Raw genomic sequence first — 10505 nt, 5'->3', positions numbered from 1 at the left:
ATGACCTGAGCGTGAGAGGGTCATCCTGGTCCCTTATGACCTGAGCGTGAGAGGGTCATCCTGGCCGCTAACCCCTTCATCCCCAGCTCAGGAAACCAAGGCAGTGTGTGGTCCAGGTTGCCAGGAAGCAGCAGCAGAGCAGGATGGAGCTCAGCCTTGGGTCTGGATGGGCTCATGCTTCCCTGGCTGCCTCCGAATAAATGGAACCAGCTGGCTTCTCGGCAGGGGTATCTGGGCCTCACAGACACTGGCTTTGCTGGAGCCCAGCGGCATTAGCCCCTGTGGCTGGAGAATTAGTTATCGGACCTCGTGGCCAACCCCTGCATCCGCTCTTCATCCCTCCCAGGCCCTGGCCACATAGCCCAGCCCTGCCACCACTGGCCGAGACTTCATCCCAAGCCCCAGCCTCCAGCCTCTCACTGGGGACGGTGGGGGTTTGCTGGGATAGCTGCGGGGTCACAGCCTCGAGCAAAGGACAGCCAGAGTTCAGGTGTGCCCGGACTGCTGAAGTTCAACCCACAAGCCTCGCTGTCGGGGACCAGTTCCCCGCGTCCATTTGACAGGTGGGGGATCGGGATGTCACACGATGGAGAAACACAACCCTGACACCAGAGCCGACCGGCCTGGAAACCCACACGCTGTCCACGCGGCACACCTGCCTGCCCTGTCTGAGCCAGATGCAAAGGCTGAAACCCGGGGTCCCAGTGGCCCAGAGGCCTCCGCCCCCGGTGGGAGAACGCGTCAAGGCCTTAGAGGCTAACTGGCCTCGTTAGAACCTCCAGGAACGGCAGGGAGGCAGGAGAGGAAGGAAATCCAGTTTTCCAGCCCCACGGTTTCTCCCACAGAGGAAGCAAGGCCTGCCCCACCCCTGCACCCCTCAAAACAGCCCCCCACACTGTAGACTGCTCTCTGCCCACTCCGTCACCTCCTAGTGAGCTGATGAAGTTTGCAAAGCCCTCTGCAGCCACAAAGCCCTGGGCCCGAGGCTCCTCCCACCACATGCTGCGTGGCTTAGGGAAGGTGTCCCAACCTCTCTGAAATCCAATTCCTTCTCTCTTAAGTGTTGAAAAAGGTGTTGAGTGTCCACTCTGTGGCTGGGCCCTCGGCCACAGTCATGTGGGGACAGAGTTCAGAGCACAAAGCTTTTTTTTTGTTTTTTTTTTTTTTTTTTTTGAGATGGAGTCTGACTCTACTGCCCAGGCTGGAGTGTAGTGGCACGATCTCAGCTCACTGCAACCTCCGCCTCCCGGGTTCAAGTGATTCTTTCGCCTCAGCCTCCCAAGTAGCTGGGATTACAGGTGCCAGCCACCACGCCTGTCTATGTATTTTTAGTAGAAACGGGGTTTCACCATGTTGGCCAGGCTGATCTCAGGTGATCCTCCTGCCTCAGCCTCCCGAAGTGCTGGGATGACAGGTGTGAGCCACCAATGCCCAGCCCAGGGCACGAAGCTTTGAAATGAGGCCCAAAGACAAAAACAGAATGCTGTGCAGCCCGGGAGAGGGAGAGGTCAACTTCCTGGGGACGCAGACAGAAGTCCCCAGAGAATAGACCAGAATGCGCCTGTTCCTCTCAACCATTTCCACCCCAAAGAGCCACTCTGATCTGCTCAGAAAAGACTGGAAGTAACCCAGCTGCCCATCACTAGAGGATCCGCTGGAGGAGTCCAGGAACTGCGGCCAGCTACAGAGCCACTTTTAATTGTATCTAGATACTGATTTTTAAGAGACAGGCTCTCGCTCTGGGGCCCGGCCCAGAGTGCTGTGGTGTGATCACAGCTCACTGCAGCCTTAACCTCCTGGGCTCAAGAAATCCTCTCCCCTTGGCTTCCCAAAGTGCTGGGATGACAGGCGTGTGCCACTGCACCTGGCCTGCTTTTAATGTTTTAAAAGGAGAAATTTAATATTTAATATTTTACATTCCATATTACATTGAAAATTTAATATTTTACAAAGAGTCAGAGAAGAAAAACCCGGTTTCAGACAGGGAGGCGCAGAGAGATTTGGAGAGAGATAGGGAGAGGCAGAAACAGAGGCGGAGACGTAGAGAGGGAACCGAGAGAGAAATGAGGACACGGCAGCCGAGACACTGGATCCCCCAGGCCTCCACCCTCCTGGCCCCGTATAAAGCCCCAGCCCCAGCAGGTCCCACCAGCCAGCCAGCCATGCCATCTGCAGGCTGCCCCCTGACCCTGGCCCAGACCGCACCCATTCAACTCCCTGCCCACGGTCAGCGCAGCCCTCGGATCACGGTGTGGGGGCCGTGGCCACTGGCCCGGGAACCAGCTTTGCTGCCCGTTCCCACGGTCACCACGGCCCACGGCTTCGGGTCTTGTCCTTGGAGGCCCCACTCTGGGAGACATTGGTGGAGTCCCCGGTAGGTGAGACAGATAGGTCTGTCTTGCCCCCAGACCAGCCGGAGATCCTCAGGGCACGCCTCACTGCAGGTTCCGAAGGCTTCCAAAGGAGGACGGGAGCTGGATGTTGCTGATGGTCATTCTGGCACCTCCCCGACCCCGCTGCCTTCTCCAAAGTAGCTCTGGTTCGCGGAATCCTCCGCCAAACCCTCAGGCGGGTCCTTCTGTCATTCCCGTTCACAGATGAGGCAGCTGAGGCCCAGAGAGGTTAAGCAGCTTGCACAGGGTAACACAGCCAGAATCCTAGCCTAGGAGGTAGGCTGCCTGCCGCTCCATCTCCCCCACCGTGCCTTTCCTCTGCCCCAAGTCACCAGTGCTCCCAGCCACTCCCATCTTGTGAGCATAGAAATGAAGTCCCAGTGCCTAAAAGAGGCAAAGAGAAAAGGGAATGAGACCGGGCGCGGTGGCTCACGCGTGTCATCCCAACACTTTGGGAGGCCGAGGCGGGCGGATCACTTGAGGCAAGGAGTTCGAGAGAAGCCTGGCCAACATAGCGAAACCCCATCTCTACTAAAAGTAGAAAAATTAGCCAGGCGTGGCGGCGGGTGCCTGTAATCCCAGCTACTCAGGAGGCTGAGGCAGAAGAATCACTTGAACCCAGGAGACGGAGGTTGCAATGAGCTGAGATCACGCCATAGCACTCCAGCCTGGGTAACAGAGCGAGACTCCATCTCAAAAAAAGAAGGAAAGGAAAGGAAAGAAAAGGAGAAGGGAGGGGAGGGGAGGGGGAGACTCCATCTCAAAAAAAGAAGGAAAGGAAAGGAAAGAAAAGGAGAAGGGAGGGGAGGGGAGGGGAGGGGAGCGGAGGGGAATGAACGCACTGTGGCCCCAGAAGCTGGGAGAAAGTAAGTCACTGTCAGCCTCACACCGCGGGTCCATTCCTGCCTTGAACGACTGAGGGGAGGCCTCCCTGCACCTCCAGAACACCCATGCAAGGACCCGGACAGTGCCGTGTCGTGTGAGACCTTCTGCCACAGAGGCCTCTGCTGCCCATCACCGCCTGCTTCTGGGTGTCGATTTCCTGCCTGGATTCAGACAAGGACATGGATATGAAGGGAAGAAGGTTTGTAAACAGAAGAAGCTGTACCCACGAGGAGAGCTCCTAGGGCTCAGGAATTGTTGGTTTGAGCCTGGGGACCGCCCAGGGTGAGAGAGGTTAGCACATCCCTGGGGCCGGGCACTGTGGTTCACACTTGTAATCCCAGCACTTAGGGAGGCTGAGGTGGGAGAATCACTTGAGCCTAGGAGGCCGAGGCTGCAGTGATCTATGATTGTGCCACTGCACTGCAGCTTGGGTGACAGAACGAGACCCTGTCTCAAAATAAAAAGGACGCTCCTGGGGGTCCCAGCTCCACGGCCAGGGCTCCAGCTCCCGGGATCTCCCCAGGTCCCTCCCACTCTGTGCCTCTCCGAAGCCCCCACTGTCCACAGGGATAAGTCCTGGCTCCTCCGCCTTGCCCATTAGACAGGGGCTTTCCGGGCGGGCCTAGGTCTGTCTGTGAACTCTGGACCCTTCTGCCTCCAGTTTCTCACAGTCTCTACCTCCCTTCAGGACCCAGCTCTGTGGACCCCCTCGCCACTGCATGGCCATGCTGGCCTCGACCGTGCTGACCAGAGCCAGCAGGGGTCAGGAGTCCCCCAGGAATGACGGGCCTGAGGCCGCTAGGGTTCCAGGGCCTGACAGAAGACAGAGTTCTGCACGCTGGCCAGTGAACACAGACCAGAAGCAGTATGGGAACAGGAAGCTAGGGGTAATGGGCACGAAGTCAGAGACAGAGACGCTCGTGGGTCCCGCTTTTATTGTTGAAAATGCTTCTGACTTCCATTTCCCTGACCTCATCTCTGCCCCAGCACCAGAGAGGCACCCCAAAATTAATCCACACCCCAAACCAATGCTCCTTCCACCAGGTGTCGCTCCAGCTTTCCACATCCAAGGAAACCACCATGATTCAGGCTTACACCCTAGGGTGCCCTTCCCCACTGTTTCTCTTGCCTCCCACATCCCAGCCATCAGCAAAGGCTGACAACTCTACCTTCAGAATTGTTCCCAGGCCAAGCACAGTGGCTCACGCCTGAAATCCCAGTGCTTTGGGAGGCCAAGGCAGGAGGATGGCTTGAGCCCAAGAGTTCAAGGCCAGCCTGGGCAACATAGAGAGACCCCTTCTCTGGAAAACAACAACAACAACAGAATTGATCCTGAAGCTTTTAAGGAACAAACAGCACCAATCCTACCCAAACTCTTTCAGAAAGTAGAGGAGGAGGGAACACTTCCCAATGTGTTTTATGAGGCCAGCGTAACCAAAACGCATTACTGAAAATCAAAGGCCAATATCCCTCATGAATATCGACGCACAAATCCTTAATATTAATAAATTGAATCCAGCTGTCTATAAAAGGGATTCTCCACCATGACCACCAAGTGGGGTTTATCCCAGGAATGCAAGGTTGGTTTAATACCCAAGAATCAATGTGATTAACCACATTAGCATAAGAGAGGAAAACCATATGATCATCTCAGTAGATGCAGAAAATTCAGCACTCACTTGGACAAAATTCAGCATTCATGCAGATTAAAAACATGCAACTAGGAATAGAATGGAATATCCTCAACCAGATAAAAGGTGTCTATAAAAACCCTACAGCTGCCATCCTCAATGGCGAAGGACTGGGTACTCTCCCCCTAAGACCAGAAGCAAAAGAAGGATGTCCAGTTCCACTGGTTCTTTTCAACATTGTACTGGAGGTTCCACACGGTGCAATAAGACAGAAAAATGACATATAAGACAAACAGCAGAAAGGAAGAACTAAGGCCAGGCACAGTGGTTCAGTGGCTCATGCCTGTAATCCCAGCACTTTGGGAAGCTGAGGCAGGAGGATCACTTAAACCCAGGAGTTCAAAACCAGCCGGGGCAACATAGCAAGACCCTGTCTTTACCAGAAAAAGAAAAAATTAATAGGCATGCTGGCATGCACCTGTGGTCCCAGCTACTCAGGAGGCTGAGACGGGGCGGGGGGTGGCGGGGATCACCTGAGCCTGGGAGTTGAAGGCTACAGTGAGCTACGACTGCACCACTGCATTCCAGCCTTGGTGACAAAGCGAGAGACCCTGTCTCTGGAAAAAAAAAAGAGAGAGAGAGAAAGAGACAGGCATATCAACCAATTGCAATAAATGGACCTTATTTGGATTCTGAACTGAACAAAGTGTGAAAAAATTTTAGAAGGCAGTCAGGGAAATTGGACACTGCCTGGATATTTGAGCATATTAAGGAATTACTGTCCATTTTCTTAAAAAATGATAATGGAATTGTTGGCTGTGTTTTTTTAAGTCGTATTTTAGAAATGCAAATATTTATGGATGAAATTACTTCGTGTTGAGGCTGAGGCAGGAGAATGGCGTGAACCCGGGAGGCGGAGCTTACAGTGAGCCGAGATTGCGCCACTGCACTCCAGCCTGGGCGACAGAGCGAGACTCCGTCTCAAAAAAAAAAAAGAAATTACTTCGTGTCTGGGATTTGCTTTGATATAGTCTGTTGGGGAGGGTGGAGAGGGACTTATGGAACCAGATGCATCATACTTTGGGGGTGGCTTTATGGGGGTTCATTACATGATTCTCTAAGCCTTTGTTTGTGTATAAAATTTTCCATAATAAAAGGTTAAGCCAGGTGCGGTGGCTCATGCCTGTAATCTCAGCACTTTGGGAGGCTGAGGCGGGTGTATCACGAGGTCAGGAGTTCGATACCATCCTGGCCAACATGGTGAAACCCCATCTCTACTAAAAATACAAAAATTAGCTGGGTGTGTTGGTGCACACCTGTAGTCCCAGCTACTCAGGAGGCTGAGGCAGGAGAATTGCTTGAGCCCGGGAGGCGGAGGTTGCAGTGAGCTGAGATCCCTCCACTGCACTCCAGCCTGGGCAAGAGAGCGAAACTCTGCCTCAAAAAAAAAAAAAAAAAAGAAGTTAATATAAGCAAGAGTTTCCTTCAGAATCTGATGTGGGCAATTAATTTCCATGTGTATCAGAGGAGAGTTGTGGTTTTTTTTTTTTTTTTTTTTGGAGACAGAGTCTCACTGTATCCCCCAGGGTGGAGTGCAGTGGCGTGATCTCAGCTCACTGCAACCTCTGCCTCCCGGGTTCAAGTGATTCTCCTACCTCAGCCTCCTGAGTAGCTGGGATTACAGGCGGCTGCCGCCATGCCCCACTAATTTCTGTGTTTTTAGTAGAGACGGGGTTTCATCATGTTGGCCAGGCTGGTCTCGAACTCCTGAGCTCAGGTGATCCACCCGCCTCAGCTTCCAAAAGTGCTAGGATTACAGGTGTCAGCCACTGTGCCTGGCCAAGAGAATTTTTTTTTAATGGTAGATGGATAAACTTCATTCTAAAACTAGAACTTACTCTGGGGTTCACTTATTTGTGGGGACAGCTAATTTTTGTATTTTCATCATGTTGGTCAGGCTGGTCTCCAACTCTTGACATCAACCGATCCACCTACCTTGGCCTGCCTCTCAAAGCGCTGGGATTACAGGTGTGAGCCAGCACACTTGGCCAATATGCATATATATTTTTTGAGACAGGATCTTGCTCAGTCACCCAGACTGGAATGCAGTGGTGAGATCCTGGCTCACTGCAGTCTCGACCTCCTGGCCTCAAGCGTTCCTCTCACCTTAGCCTCCTGAGTAGCTGGGGCTACAGGCATGCACCACCACGTCCAGCTAATTGTTTTTTTTAAGAGATGAGGGTCTCACTATGTTGCCCAGACTCCTGGGCTCAAGAGCTCCTCCTGCCTCTCCTTCCCAAAGTGCTGGGATTCCAGGCATGAGCCACTATACCCAGCCATTTTACCCTTCCTGGGCTCGTCAGTGTCTCCCCACCCCTTGTCCTGAGTAGAAGCCTCCTGAGGGCAGGGACCGCGCCTGAGCCTGGCATGGACCGAGCACCTAGTAGAAGCCCAGGAGATGCCGAGAAGTGCAGTTTCTTTTGCATCCTGCAGGATGACGGAAGTGGGTTTGATGTCCCGTGGAGCACCTCAGGCCCAGCTTCTCAGCTGCTGGGTGACCTTGGGGTGTCCCTCAAGTCTCTGGGCCCAGCATCCCCGGCGGGATGCATCTCCCTCGGTTCCTCATGAAGAGCTGCCCCGGGGGGCAGGGAGAGCGTGGGAGGGGGATGCAGGCGCCGCTTTGAGCCTCCCAGGCGGTGGGGCGGGAGCACCTGGTTGCTAAGGTTACGACCACCTGTGATGGGACGTTGCCATGGAGACTTACCACCTGGGCAGAGAGGGCGGCTCCAGATGGGGAAGCCGTGGGAGAGGCTGGGGGTGGGGAGGCAGCAGCCCGCAGAGGGGGGCATCCTTCTGGGGAGGGGCGTGGTGGGGCCGAGGGGGTCTCCTGTCCTGTGCTCTCCTGCCTGGGAAAACCAGCAGCAACTCTTCTGCGGCAGGAACCATTTCTAAAATTAAAAGCCCTCCTCCTCTCGCTCACTCTCTCCAGCATGAGGGACAGGACCAGGTGCGAGTGGGAGTGGCAGTCATGTCCCAGGGAGGTAGGCTGCGGGGGCAGGTGGCCTGGGAGCCTCCCGTGTGGCCCCAGTCAAGTGGCCTCCCTCTGTAACTGGGGATAGAGTCCTTGGCTGCTAAGAGGCAAACGTGTAGAGTCCTGGAAGCCTTGGGCTCCAGATGCCTGAGGTCAAGGCCCAGCTTCAGCAGGCAGATGCTGTGTGACCTGAGGCTAGTGACCTAACCTCTCTGAGTCCCCAAGTTCTCATCTGTAAAGTGGGAATAATAATGAATCCAGGCCAGGCACAGTGGCTCACACATGTAATCCCAGCACTTTGGGAGGCTGAGATGGGAGGATCACTTGAGGCCAGGAGTTCAGGACTGCAGTGAGCTATGATTGCACCACTGCACTCCAGCCTGGGCAAAATAGCAAGACCCTGTTAATTAAAAGTTAATCTGGGGGCCAGGTGCTGTGGCTCATGCCCGTGATCCCAGCACTTTGGGAGGTCGAGGTGGGCAGATCACGAGGTCAGGAGATCGAGACCATCCTGACTAACACGGTGAAACCCCGTCTCTACTAAAAATACAAAAAAATTAGTTGGGTGTGGTGGTGGGCGCCTGTGGTCCCAGCTATTTGGGAGGCTGAGGCAGGAGAATGGCGTGAACCCGGGAGGCGGAGCTTGCAGTGAGCTGAGATTGCACCACTGCACTCCAGCCTGGGCGATAGAGTGAGATTCTGTCTCAAAAAAAAAAAAAAAAGTTAATCTGGGCCGGGCTCAGTGGCTCACGCCTGTAATCCCAGCATATTGGGAGGCCGAGGTGAGTGGATCACTTGAAGTCAGGAGTTCTAGACCAGCCTAGCCAACATGGAGAAACCCCATCTCTACTAAAAATACAAAAATTAAATGGGCCTGCTGGCATGCGCCTGTAGTCCCAGCTACTTGGGAGGCTGAGGCAGGAGAATTGCTTGAACCCAGGAGGTGGAGATTGCAGTGAGCCAAGATTTGCACCACTGCACTCCAGCCTGGGCAAACAGAGTGAAACTGTCTCACAAAAAATAAAAAAAGCTAATTTAAAAATTAGCCAGGTGTGGTGGCACATGCCTGTAGTCCCAGCTACTTGGAAGGCTGAGGCAGGAGGACCACTTCAGCCCAGGAGTTCAAGGCTGCAGTGAGCCATGATCATGCCACTGCACTCCAGCCTGGGTGACAGAATGAGACCCTGTCTCTTAAAAAAATAATAACTAATCCCTCATCTCTTTGGAGAGGATTAAATGGACACATAATATTACAAGACTGGGCTGGGCACAGTGGCTCACACCAGTAATACCAGCACTCGGGGTGGCCAAGGAGAGAAGATCACTTTAGGCCAGGAGTTCAAGACCAGCTTGGGCAACTTAGTGAGATCCCATCTCTACAAAAAATAAATTAGCCAAGTGTGTTGCCACTCACTTGTAGTCCCAGCTTCTCAGGAGGCTGAGGTAGGAGGATCACTTGAGCCCAGAGGGGTCAAGGCTGCAGTGAGCTATGACTGCGCCACTGCACTCCAGCCTGGGCGACAGAGCAAAACCTTGTCTTAAAAAAGGCTGGGGCCAGGCTCGGTGGCTCACGCCTGTAATCCCAGCACTTTGGGAGGCCGAGGCGGGCGTATCACGAGGTCAGGAGATTGAGACCATCCGGGCTAACACGGTGAAACCCCGTCTCTACTAAAAATACAAAAAAATTAGCCGGGTGTGGTGGCGGGCGCCTGTGGTCCCAGCTACTCGGGAGGCTGAGGCAGGAGAATGGCGTGAACCCGGGGGGTGGGGCTTGCAGTGAGCCGAGATCGCACCACTGCACTCCAGCCTCGGAGACCGACAGGGCGAGACTCCATCTCAAAAAAAAAAAAAAAAGGAAGAGAGGGTAGAGCTTGCACTGGACACATCAGCAAATTACAGGACATCTTAGCAGGCACGTGCCATGCAGGGAGAGATGGAAGGTCGGGGTGGAGACGCAAGTGAAGAGGGGGAAAGGGCGGGGGAGGGCAGAGGTCTGGGGGAAGGGCGTTCTAGGCAGAGGGAGCAGCCCGTGCTAAGGCCCTGCGGTAGGAACCTGGCCCAATCTCCACCCTCAGGGACTTGGGAGCACTGGCCACAAACCGGGAAGAACCACTGCAGAGTCTCTGCAGCCCCGGGAGAAGATGGGAACTGTTCTGATCTCCATTTTACAGAGGTGGAGACCGAAGCTAGAGGGACATCCCCCACGGTTACACAGGCAGGGCCTAGACTGGACCCCAGCTGGCATCCCTCACCCTCCAGGACTCATAGCAAGCCTCTCCTCCTCCGGGAAGCCTCCCTGGCCGCTGGGTTTGATCCGGGACCCGGTGTCACTACTGCCTCTTCCACGCCGCTTTGTGACGATTTCATATTTCAGGCATCTGCTCCCTCTGTCTGAAGAAATCCCCATTGAGCCTGGAAGCGTCTCCTCCCTCCAGCCCTTGGCCTGGTATACAGTAGGTGCTCAATGAACACCTTCCTCCAAGAGCCCTGAGAGCCAGCTGTCAGGAGCGTCACTTTAAAGAGAGAGAAGCAGAATCAGAGAGAGAAGGAGACCTCCCTTGCCGG

Source organism: Symphalangus syndactylus, chromosome 17 (genome assembly GCF_028878055.3).
Source record: "Symphalangus syndactylus isolate Jambi chromosome 17, NHGRI_mSymSyn1-v2.1_pri, whole genome shotgun sequence".
NCBI lineage: Eukaryota > Metazoa > Chordata > Mammalia > Primates > Hylobatidae > Symphalangus > Symphalangus syndactylus.
The sequence above is the reverse complement of the archived record's forward strand: the minus strand, read 5'-3'. Positions refer to the sequence as shown.